We start from the raw sequence: 13,948 nt of genomic DNA, 5'->3' as shown, positions 1-13,948 counted from the left end.
TTAATAATATTGTTTCATTAACAATAATTATTCTAATATTACCTTTTATCATTCCATTCCTTACATAAACTATACTTCTCTCTCTTACCAATAAAAAGTGTTTTTGAAAAATTATAAAAAGATATAAATTATAAATTTTATTTAATAAATTTTATTGATTATATGAGACAGAATAAATAATAAATACTCTCTTCCTTAAACAATGTAGGATATTTTTTGAGAGATTGAGTTTTAAAAAATATAAAATATTTTTAATATTTAAAGATATAATTATTACAATTTTTTAAATGCACTTTTAATAAATAAATTATTTTATACTTATTTAAAATAAAAAATATTTATTAAATACAAGTAAATATAAAAATAGTGTTACTTTAAATACGGATAATTAGATGAAATTTATTCAGTTTAAAAGTGACTTGAAAGCAAAGAATAATAATTAATCTCCTGTTTATAGTATGAATTTTTTTAAAAGGGGAATCCATGAAAGAAGCAAATGATTGTGGAGATATGGGTGTCTGCTAAGAGAGAGACAAAGTGACATGCACGAGTGCAATCATGGGACCACGTGTTGCCACGTGGCGTATCATGACACGATGCTGCACGTGAACTCACGCATGTTCCCCACGTGACCCCCTTCCCCCCTTGTCCCCGCAAATCTCTCCCAACGTCCGCCTTTTCTTCCTTATTCGGTTTTTTTTTTTTTTTGAGCAAATTCCTTATTCGGTTATTCCTCATTCTTTTTAATTCATCATTTTAAAACTTTTAATTAACTCAAAATTAACTGACAATTTTTGTTTTGGCTCCAAAAAATAAAAATGAATACAGCGAAATACCCTCAAAATATTAAAAAAAAAGAAGAATGAAAGAGGAGGAAAAAATGTAGTTGTCCAAATGAAAATTCACATAAATAAGAATGAGAGGCAGATTAGTTTTGTGTTCTCAAAAATATTCCAAATTTTTGAAAGACATCCCCCTTTTCTCAGAAATTAGCAAAAAATCCAGGAATTTTATCATGAAATAATGGATGATCACTTTAAAGTTTTCAATCATGTATTTAAAAAATCAAATAAATGCTTCAATTTGTTTGCCCATCAAATATTCTGAAATAATATAGATATTATGATTTTCGATCATCCATCACTAAAGTGAAAAAATTTTATATGTTTTGACATGACTTGAGAATAGGTTTTCCGTCGCTTCATGTTAAAAAAATTCAAAATCAGAAAATCTAAATAGAATAATTTTCCTTTTTTATTAGAATTTGTAATTAAAAAATAAACAAACAAAATGCATGTTTAATATACGAAAAAATATTTTTAAATAAATTAAAAATATATTCCTAGAAAAATATAATATGTGTATTTTCTATTTTATTTGTAAAAAAAACATCTGTTTCGCACTAATCATTTCATAAATGTGTGAGTAAAATTTTGATTACAAAGAAATGGGTCTAAGTGATTAAATCAAATGGAGTTTTAGATTAGTTAAATTTTTAAGATTCATAAGATGTCAGAAAAATATTTATAAAAGCACTTACTTTGTTTGTACATTCTTTATTTTAGCAACACAGAAATCTGAATTCTCACAATCACACCTCGTGTTGTGTATAAATTAAATCTTAACCATTATTTTATTTATATAGATACACACACCATGGCGTTTATGGACAGTGAATTGAAATTTTACTGTTTGGACAAGAATCTAGTGAGCAACTCATAACTTGAGAACAATTTAGCAGAGCGATTGATTGTGGGGGCCTACTTGAAGCATAAGCATAAAATTTGAAGTGGGCCCACGATAATTCCATGAGGGGAATAAAAAATGGAGAGAGTATTAGCCGCTAATTAAGAAACCTCAAGCTGTCTTATCAAAACATAGTTAAATTATTAATTTTGTGTAAAAATAAAAGAAATTTTTAATTTTACCCCAATACAAATAAAAAATTTTCAAATGTGCATTACATTTTCTTTCTTAATCAATGAGTTTAATTGTTTAAATATGGGGAATATAAAAAAAGTAATTTTACTGTTTTAAATTATAAGATACTTTTAGACATTATATATACTAATAATAGTCTATTTAAAAAAAATATTAAAGAAAGAAAATATAATGAGAAGGGTAAATTTAAAAAGTATAACAATACTCTTATTCTCAAGTTGACATTAAGAGTTAAGGCAAAAAGATTAAAAAAATATTTGGTTAAAATTGATATAAGGTGTTAAATGATCTATTTTTTTAACAGTAAAAATCACCCAATGCTCTTTAAAAAATAGTTTGTAGTTAAATTCATACCTTTACACTAGCTAGCATGGAGTGCCACATATCATTGTAGGCTTCACATAATATTCGCTAATTGAATTTAACGTGTGGCTTATTGGATGTTTCATTTTTTAAAATTAACAATTTATTTCACATCATTTAATAGTTTAAGCTATAATATACTCTTGAAAAAATATTATGGCTAAATTTGCACCTTATAATAGTTACTTCGCTTTTGTTCTTGGATTCCTACTCATTTCTAGCAATTGAAATATATTTTTTTAAAACAAACAAAAATTTAACTTACAAATAAAAAAGTGTGAAGTTTGGTGAGTCCATTAAGCCATAACTACAAGGATATAACCATTTTGACCCCCTTGAATTTTAATTTGACCATTTCTATTTTTTTTGGATTAAATGACACTTTTTATTTACAAAACCACAAGAAAAATCTTGTATAGATCAAAAGTACCACCATATGTATCCTTTATCTAATAAAATCATAACAATTAAATTATAAAAAAAAATTATGTGTTATCACTTTTAATTATTTTTTTAATAGAGTATTTTTTTTAATTTCTTGCATTTTCTCTCTCCATCAACATCATAAATGAGGGGAGAGATAAAAGACAAGAATTGAAAATCATTCAAGTTGACATAGATGAAAGATAACATATGCCCCCTTTGTTAAAAAATGAAAGATATTTTTTGAGAAGTTGGATGTTAAAACATGTAAGACATTTTTAATATTTTAAGATATAATTATTGTTTTTTTTAAAAGTGTCTCTATTGATGAATGACTCTATATATATTTATTGCAGAGTGTTTGATGGGATAAATGTGAAAAAATAATGTTAATTTAAAAATAAGTAACTATTTTATTAAAATGTGAGATTTAGTTAAAAATATTTTATATTTTTTAACAGAAGTAGTATATGATTTGTTAAGAGTTCAAACATTCCAAATTCAAGGGGAAAAAAATCATTTTTAGTGTGAAGTTGAAGAAGATCGCATTCTTATCATATTTTTTTTCCCAGGCCAAGAAAACCTATTTTTCAAATGTTTAGCATATATTATTTAGGAAAATATTTAAATATTTTTTATTGAAATTTTATATTTATTTAAATTTTAAAACATATTATTCGCTCACTTGGAAGTAGAAATAATCAATTCCGTTAATTTTTTTTATTTTTGTACTAAAAAAATCCATTTACATATTACACTTTGCAAACTTTGTAAACATCAATTAGCTAATATAGTTCCATGAGAAATTACTTGTTTAAGATTTATCCTTTCTATGTAAGTTTGCTTCTTGACTCCGTTGTTATTATAGATAATGAAATGTTTAATCTTTCAAATTTATTTTAATTATTAATTTGATCTTTTAAATTTAATTTTTATTGATTTGTTGTTGTTATTTAAATAGAAGATAACACTGTTATTTGTTAAAATCCGTTAACATGGATGACAAAATATTAAAAATAACCATGTAGCTTAATAAAAAAGTCTAATTATCTTGGAAAAATAAAAATAGAAGAACAAAATGCTGTGTAAGGGACTGAACTAATAAAATCAAACTGATTTGATGATTAATTTATTCTCATTTAATTACCTATATTTGCTAAGTCATTGATGTACTTTACACATTAGATTAATTTGAGAGTAAATTTGTATTTCAAAACTTAAGAGACAAACATGATAACTTAAAAAATAAAATAAAAATCAAATCAATAGAAATTAGACTTAAATGATAGGCCAATAACCAAAGTAAATTTGATAAATTAAAATTTTTATTATAACTTCTAGCAACCAAGAACTACTGATTAACACACACCATATAACTTTGGCCAAATCCCCCCCCCCCAAAATATAACCACTAATTAATGGGTATTAATTTTTTATTTATAGTTTCTTTTTTCCCCCAGAAAATTCATTGTCTTGTTCACTCGGTTACGTTATTGAATAAGGGAAGAAGAACTTTAAATCCTCTGACTCATTCCAGAGTGACTCTGTCATTAGTCTAATTAATATATTCGAACTACTTGTGGAAAAAGCTAAAAAGAGTGGGGCAAGAAAAGTAAAAGAGAAAGCTGACCCGAAGACAAAAGATCACCACAACATTAAAAATTTTCAATTTCCTACTTTTGGTAATTAATGTGAAATGGAAAGGAAAGATAAAGAGAGAGATCTTGAGGGGAATATTTTTGGTTTGTTAAAATCCAACTCAAAACTTGGGTCTTTAGGCACAAAATATGATAAAATAAAATAAATAATAATCGTATGTTTATATTTTCCATAAAGGATGCGGCTTATTATAAGTTATGTAAATTTATATAAAAATAAAAAACTAAATAAAAATTAACTACATAAGTTAAGATTGGGTGATCATGAGGTGGACCAAGTGTAAAAGTATGCTTGTCAGAAGCACATTTGATAAAAGACAATCAATTAAAAATAAGTTTGTCAAAAATTTATTTGTGTTTAAATATATTTTTAAAAAATTTAATTTCATAAATTGAAACTTGTTTGTATGAATAATTAAAACAGTCAGGCCAAAAAAAATTTAAAAAAAAAACAGGTTTAGATATATAGTAATTGCAAAGGACATGACTTTTATGTCTCTCACACACACATATTATAAGTATGCAATTTGATAAAATTAAAAATAAAATATTAAATTAAAATTGTAATTATAAAAATAAAAAGGAGTTCAAATTTCAAAAGAAAATGGAAGGATAAATGAGTCATTCAATATTTTTTAAATGCATTAAATGTCACTAACGATTATTTTAATGTAACTAATATAACAGCTTTTGACTTAATTATAGTTAGGAAGGAAAAGCTCATTTGCCAACAATTCTTATCCAACGACCACACTTTTAACTAGTTTTTAGACCTACAAACTACAATTTGAGCCAATTAAATGGCATAACAAACGAACACAAAAGCCATTCAAAATTGTGTTTGGCCATGAACTTCCAGTTAAATTTTACATGAACTTTGATAATGTTTGGATTGATAGATTTAAATTTTAAAATCTTAAACTTAAAATCTCATTAAAAATTCATGTATTTAAAATCATTTATTTTAAATAGTATAAGAAATTGTAATGGTAATAAAAGGGAGACAAGCTGAGTTTCCGATGCAAAAATGAAAGATTGGGAGCATCAAACTTACCTCAATTCTTAATTTGTCAAAGATGAGGACAAGAGTTGAGAGGAGAGGAAAGAGTAATAGAAATATCAATAATAAAAATGTAAAGAAATTGAAAGGTTATAATAATGAAAATTTTAAATAACTATAGTCTCAAAGAAATTTGAAATGATAAAATAGTTACAATAAAACATATGAATTTGAATTAAATCTAAATTCAGAATTTTTATATATTCAAAATAAAAAATTTGATTCAAATATAAATCTAAATTCTCATAAATACAAACATGGTACAATAAAAATCTAAACAACATTCATATTAAAAAATGTATGCAAATAAAAAGTTAAGAAAATCACATTTAAAGACAATTCAAGCAAATTAATTATAGATAGAGACTAATAACAAGTTTCATTTTAAAAAAAACAAGTCTACGTTTATATTTTAATAATAATCTATTCTATAGTAATAATTATTTGTAAATAATTTGCTTGAGTGATATTTGAATATAATTCTCTTTAAAAAGTTTCCATCAACCTATAAAAATACCTTTAGCAGTAAAATACAGCCGAGTCCTTGCCATTTGCCAATCCAAGGATGACTTGGAACTCAGGCCATACTCAAGCCAAATCATCAAAATATTAAAAAAAATTAAAAATAAAAAAAATTAATTTCATTCAAAATATATATTGCATATTGTTGGATTATTTTAGGCATGAATAATCCAGACATTGTTTCGTCAATGGGTTTTCTTCTATAACAAGGTTTAAATTTTGATTCTTCTGTCACTTTTTTTTAATGGGAGAAAATCAATCTAACTAACCAAAAGCAACATAAATTGTAAGAGCTCTTGTTATTTAAGTAAATAATTGAGAATTCAAATCTAAGCTCATATGTGTGTGTGTTAGCAACTTAATTTGAGAGAAGTTTATCCTTTACTTTTAGTTTTTTGAGAGAAGTTTACTTAATATGCCATTTCCCAAATAAAATAAGCTCCATGCCTACAATGAAGAATTACTTCGTTCAAAATATGGTTTCAATCTTCTCCGATTGACTTCACGCCTCCACTCGCAGGTCCAGCTGGCAATGACAGTGTTCACTTCTATTCTACTTTCGTTGTTTTGTCTCCTTCAGCAGCAAATGTGAATATGTACACTCCATTTTGTCTTCTCATTTGTAAGATACGAACTTGTCGTTTTTAACCCACTTGAATTGGTTCTAGTAATAAAAAGGTTCATGTGATTTCAAAAAGTCCTGGCTAAAATTCATATGAATATACAACGTATTACTTTCACTATTTAAAAATATAAAATATTTTTAATTAAATTTTACCATCACAATAAAATAAATTTACTTTCAAACTAATCCTATCTTTTCATATTTATTCCTATTAAACACCTTACAATAACTATAAAGTCATTTATCAATAGAAATACTTTAAAAAAAAAGACAATAATTACACATCAAAAGATTAAAAGTGCCTTACATTTTTAAACATCTAACTCTTCAAAAAATGCTTATATTTTTGAACGAAGAGAGTATTTTTTTAAGAGTGGTCCATTCAATTTGAGCTTGATAATATTCAAATTTATTCTAATGAAATATAATTATATACTTCTTCTGAATTATTATATAGAGCATTTCTAAAAGCTTTGTTTTGTAAAAAATATAAGATATTGAGTAATTTTTATAATTGTTTTTAACTATGCCTTTCTTTTCTTTTCTTTTTTTAATGATGCATTAAAATCTCAATTGTTATTATTAAAATATTCTATATAGAGATTTAATAAAGGTATAATTAAAAAGACATAAATTTTTATGTGATTAGGGTTTAACCTAATTTTTTTAATTGTGAAATAATTACTAATTATTGTCCTATATTGAGGTAAGGACTTCTACCATTCAGTATTATAAGAAACTTTTAACTAATTTACACTTAAGTTAGTAATAATATTTAAAATTACACATTTTTATTTAATAGTTTGTCTCAATTAACAAACTTTATTAATTATATCCCTAATCAAGGGAATTTTTGAGGAAAAAAAAAAGTCATATTAACTACATTTCAAAATATCCAAAATGTCTTATATTTTTGGGTTAAGGGTCTAAACCCTCAACTAAGCAAAAATTGTTGGATAGGTTGGCACTCAGGGGAGGAATGAATTGGATGACACAAAATTTTTTTGAAAAACTTAAAACGTGAGGAAGGTAGGAGCAAGAAAAGAAGAGATAAGACATATTAGATTTATCTTAATTCAGCCCAAAACTTAGCTTACATCCAGTATTTAAGATCACACTTGAGATTTTTAACTAAACTCATAAGCTTCAATGGATGCTTGCTATCATAGTATAACTTTCAATACTTAATTTGTCTTGATTTAATAACAAACCTTGCTGCAACCATCAAGTTGTTATAAATTACTTGAAAAAATCCTTTTCAAGATTTCAATTGAAGAATAAAAACTTTCACATAAAAACTTCTTAAAGAGTAGATAAATTACAAATGAAAGCCTATAAACTTGTGAGAGCTTTTTTACAAACTTTATTAAGGATGATAAATGAATGCTAAACTTTAATGCATAGTTGAAAATTTTTTAGAATGCTCAAAAGATAAATAGTTCACTCTTAGATCAAAATTATTGTTCCAGACTTGAATTGTAGCACATATGTAGTTTTGGTAATTGACAGATTGTTGGAATAATGTTTCTAGCTGTTGGTGACATTTCTTGTGTGCAATTAGACATTTCACACGTGAAATGGAGCTATTCAAGTTCTAGACATGCATATGTGACAATTCAAGTGTGAACATCTAGGCATCTCACGTGTGTTTTGGAGGATAAGAATATATAAATCATTTTATGTGACAAAACAAGCGTGTGACCCTCAGGTTCTCACGCGTGAATTGACTAGCAGAATACTAAGCTTAATTCTGTGAGATAAATCAAACATGAAACTAACTCTGTGTGGTTGATTCTAAAACCAAGGCCATTCAGGAAGGCAGATCACACATGGAGCACTCTAAGACTAACACGTGAAATGGCTAGTTACAAAATTAAGCCATTTTGAAAGACAAATCATGCATGAAACCAATGTGCATTCAAGCAAAAATTGCATGACTGAAAGCATATAGAATAATGGATGACAAATTACGTTAGTATACAAGTTGAACCAAGCTTGAAATAACTTAAGACTCAGTTAGACAAAATGTATTCAAGAGACTTGTGACAAATCACACATGGATACCTTATAATTCAGACATGAAATAACACTTCATAATATGCAATGGAACACAATATAACAATTTAAGTATGCATACCCAAGGGTAGCTTACATGAAATGGAGCACATAAGTTTTGTCAAGACATCACACAAACACAAGTGACAAATTACGCATGGATCACTTCTGATTCAAGCCTGAAACATCAATTGGTGTGCGTAACATGACAAATCACACGTGTAACCATACCGAATCATGCATGAATTATTAGATAATGAAAAGCTTAACTTCTATGACCCACTATAAGCCAAATTGGCATAGCTCACAAGCTTGAATATACTAAGATGAGTCTTAAGATGCACAAATAAAACTTATGAGCTAAGAATTATGTATTCATTTTAAGGATAATAATGTGTGGTTAAGCTCTTAAAGTTTTCATATTGAATATAAGAGATTTAAATAACTTATTTTATAAATTTTCATCTTCTCTTGATTCTTGATGCTTTTGAGTTTTTGTCTTCATTCATGATTCTTTATATATTTGCACACATAGCAAACACCTCTTTTCTTAGTTTTGTAATCATCAAAACATGTGATCCAATAGAAATGATCAGGATTGCCACTAAAATCAAAAAATGGTCATTTATATTCCTCAATCACTAATATTTTCAATGTTGTCCATCCTGTCAAATTTCACTAATATTTTTAGTAGGTCCAACCATTTTTTTATTAGAATTAAGGGTCTAAAATGCCCCTCAATTAAGTGAAAATGGCCAAGGTCATCCCTAAAGTCAAGAAAGGATCATTTATATCCTTCAACTTTTAAGATTTTTGATTCCAACACCTTGCCGTCTATTCCGTCAAATTTCACCTTTAGTGTGGCACTGTATTTAAATTTGTTAATATTTTTAATGGGTCCCATTGTTTTTTTATATTTTTAGTAGGTCTCCTCAGAGACAAGCCATACCTTTGAGTGAGTATTTATTTAAGCTCGTAAAAATTTAAACTTCACACTATGCCTCTCCAATGGCTTCAAGCCTCATTTGTTTACTGTAATTCCTAACCTTGCCCTCAAATCTACTATTGCTAAATGGTGCCAGAATTCTACTAGCCATTATAGGAACATACTTTTGGTGTACTCTTTAGCCTAGCCATTCATAACAATAACAAGATTGTAATCGGCGTGCTGGGTGCTCTGTTGCTGCTACTCTACTTGCTTCATTCCAAGAACAAGCGAATGAGAGGGAATAGAAGGGGGGGTGAAGGGAGGGAGAAGAGGGAGGGTATCTTTTTAAAAATTATAAAAATATTTAAAAATGATGGGACCCATTAAAAATATTAAAAAGTTCAAATGTGGGTCCCATTAATGATGAAAATTGACATAATAAACATTACTAATGGAATAAAAAATTTTAGTAGTTGAGAGATATAAATGACCTTTATTGATTTTAGGAATAATTCTGACCCTTTTCACTTAGTTGAGGGGCATTTAGACCCTTAACCTCAAAAAATATAATAAAAGGATATAAAATGGGTCCCATTATTATATTTTATTATTAAAAAATATTAAAAAATTTCATGTGGGCCTCACTAACGGATAATTAAAACTAAGGGTACAGGAAAAGTGAAATTTTGAGGTTGAAGCATAAAATTAATCTCGAGTTGAGTTTAGAATGACTTGTGAATTTTTGTACACAATTTAAGGACAAAATGACCCTTAACCGTATATTTTTAATATGATATTTTAGAAAACAATGCTTTATAATATTGAATGAAAGGACAATAAACAACAAGCAACTTATATTGAAAAAATGGGATGTATATTTGTATACTCATAAAGAATTTTTTTTTGTCATGCTTACTTAATAACTAAACTTACTTATGTTAATTCATTTTATTAATAATTAGATTGACTTATTTTTTTTACTCATAATAAATAATTATCTAAATATTCAAATAATTATTTTATTATTAATTATACTTTCATAATACAATTAAATATCATAAAATTTATTGATAAATGACAATAACAAGATGTGTTATGTTTGACTGTCAATGTGTTATATTTTGTTGTTCATAAACTCTGTGATATTTAATTATGCTTTATGGATTTGGATATAATTTCTTCAACCGTTATGTATCAAATCATAATTCAATCCATCACAAATCATTTTTATCAAATCATATACTCCTTGTTAAAAATATATAACATTTTTTTATATAATATGTTAAAAAAATATAAAGTATTTCTAATTTTTTAATGTGAAATTAATACTTTTTTGAAATAATTCTTAATAAATAAATTACCCGACCCATCATCTTGAAGTGAGATCCATATTACATAAAGGCAGGTATGAAAACGTAATATTAATTTTAAAATAATTAGCTAAGTTATTAAGGATTGATTAAAAATGTCTTATATTTTTTGATAGATATGTATACACTGCTTTTGTTATATTTATAAGATAGATAAGATTTTCTTAGTCTTACTTATAAGTTAGGTTATTAAATTTTTGTCATGAATTTTCATTTTACCCTACATTAAATGTAGACGAGAGAAAATATATTATTAAAATATATTGAGGCAAAAAATGGGTAAAGCTTAAAAAATTTGATTACCTAAAAATTTTATCATTTGCAAAGTCTAGCCCTTAAGCTCAGGCCAGTTTTGAGGACTTTGGGCCCTATTAACTTTTTTGAATTTTTTAAAATAAACATATGAAAATAAAAGAAAAAATGACAATAAAATTCTTTTAAAATATATAAATAATAAGTTGGTCTCTCAAAATTCATAACTCCCCTGAAATCCCTAGAGGCTTTTTTTAATTAATAAATTTATATAAATTATTAAATTATTCTTATTGAAAATAAATGATTTACAAATTTTGTTTAAATATTCAAAACTTTCCTTCTTATATTCACAATCATACAACAAAAAATAAAGAATTTAATATGTGAAGTTGTGATTTGATTTATTTTCCTGGCTTTAAAAGCATGTATTTTTAATAGGATTAAAATTGAGAATTATTAAATTTTTAGATAAAATTACTAAGTTTTAATGTTTTTTTATTCTAGTTAAACATGTTTGAAATAATTTATAACTAGGACTAGAGGTGCATATTTATATTTTTTCATAAAATCATTTATTTTTAAAAATAGACTTCATCTGATTCCTATTACAAGGCATCTAACTATTTCAACAAAATTAGGGAGAAATAATCAAGTCATTAATTTTAGTTAAAAATATAATAAACTTTCAATCTCAACAGACCCACATGTTTTTACTTCAAACTTTGCTCTTGAAATCAATATTTTAAAAGTTAGATCGAATGTTGAACTAAAAAATTCAACAATTCTCAATTTTTATGATATAATTGATTAGACTAGTGATTGGATCGATGATATAATAATTAAATAAAAATAATATTAAATATATAAAATAAATATAAGAAACAAATCTATAATATGTTAATAAAATAACATAATATCATCATAAATTAACAATAATATGAATTATAATTTTATAAGTTGTCAAATATAGATAGATTTTGATTAAATTATATATAAGTAGATTTAAAAGTATTTATATTTGCACCTATAATTATTAATATCTTTACAAAAAATGATTTTAAATTATATTTTATACATGTAAATTATCCAAAAATAATGCTAGCTTTTAGCAGGGATCTAATTTTTGATTTTTTTTTAAAATTTTTAGGATTTTTTAAAAATTATGTTTAAAACCATCATGCTTTCTAAAAACTACTCTTGTTCTCAGTTTAATTTTAGTTTTCAATTTAATAGCGACTCAATTCTGATTCAATTTGGTTCAATTATCAAAATAATTTTTTTGTCCAAACCTAGCTGTTAAAGGATCCGGTTCGATTTGATTTTTTAAACAGTGCCTAAAATATAGGAAGATTTTAAAGAGAAAATTTTATTTTCAAATTTATCAACTAATTTTATTGCTTGTCTCTTGCTTCCCTCCATTTTTATCATGATATTTGTCATGTAGTTACATTTTGATTATGAAACTTTGTTGAACAAGCCGCATATTTAATTTTTAGATTAATCAAACAAATACTAAATTTGCTAATTCTAAATTTTCAAGTTAATTTTTTAATTAAATACCTCATATTTGTCAGTATTAGATAAAATAATTTTTAATTAGTTTTTGTTCAATCAATAATATATGATAAAAATTATTATATATAATATGTTAAAATATTTAATATTATTATATAAATAATAATTTTATTATTGTTCATATACAATTAATAATTTTTTTATTTTCTCTTACTCAATTATGTATAATTAGAGAAAATTGCTTTACTTTTTACTTTTCTTTATGTTTTCTTCTCCAATTTTCTTCTTTCCCCTTTTGTCATACAAGCCAAGCACACACAAACCTCGTTAAGTCTACTTTATAATTTAATAATTTTTTATCTATATCTATTAATAATAATAAAATTAATCTTATTTTTTATCTTATATCTATTAATAATTTTTTAATATTAATAAAAGTAAAAAATTAAAAATAAGCATAACAAATAATGAAATGTACTATAAATAAAATTAAAATTATTATTTTTATCTTATAATTATATATATATATATATATCTATATATCTGAATAAGGGATCCATTTTTTTTTTCTTTTTTTTTTTTGGCTCCTAACAACCAGTAAAGAAAAATGAACAAATGTGGTTATATAAAAGTTTGATCTCACGATTCACGAGACATATCCCTAGGTCTCTTAAACTCGAATCAAAAGTATGGGGTCCACTTTGAATGATAGCACGTGAGTCTCTCTCATCATCATGAGGCGATGATCAGGCGCGTCACCTCTAGGCGCGTGAACTATTAGTCAACAGTCAACGATTGAAAAAGCCGATTTTTCTCAACCGAACACCATGAAAACCAATCAGGCTAACATTTAACCGTGCTTCCCCTTTACTTTCTTGTTTTAAATTGACTGTGTCAGTAAAAAAATAAATAAATATGAGGGCTGAAAAAGGAAAAATATTATCAAAATTTTTATTAAAAAATGTTCTTACTTAGAGCAGTGAAAAAAAAAAATTACTACATAAGATCCTTACCTCTATACAAATTTTAGTTCAATTTTATATAAAAAAATTAATTTTTTAATCCTCTAATTTTCAATTCATTTATAACTTAATTCTTTAAATGTGATTCATTATAACTCAATTTTTTAATTTTTAACTTTTCTATAATTTAATTTCTCAACTTTTGTTAGTTTTCTTTTTTTTTTATACTAACTTAGATTCCATATCAAAGAGTAAGAGAATGATATTTTAT

The sequence above is a fragment of the Prosopis cineraria genome, unplaced genomic scaffold, assembly GCF_029017545.1.
Source record: "Prosopis cineraria cultivar Desert tree isolate PC_DT_omini unplaced genomic scaffold, ASM2901754v1 PC12, whole genome shotgun sequence".
NCBI classification, from domain to species: Eukaryota; Viridiplantae; Streptophyta; class Magnoliopsida; order Fabales; family Fabaceae; genus Prosopis; species Prosopis cineraria.
Note: the sequence above shows the minus strand (reverse complement) of the source record.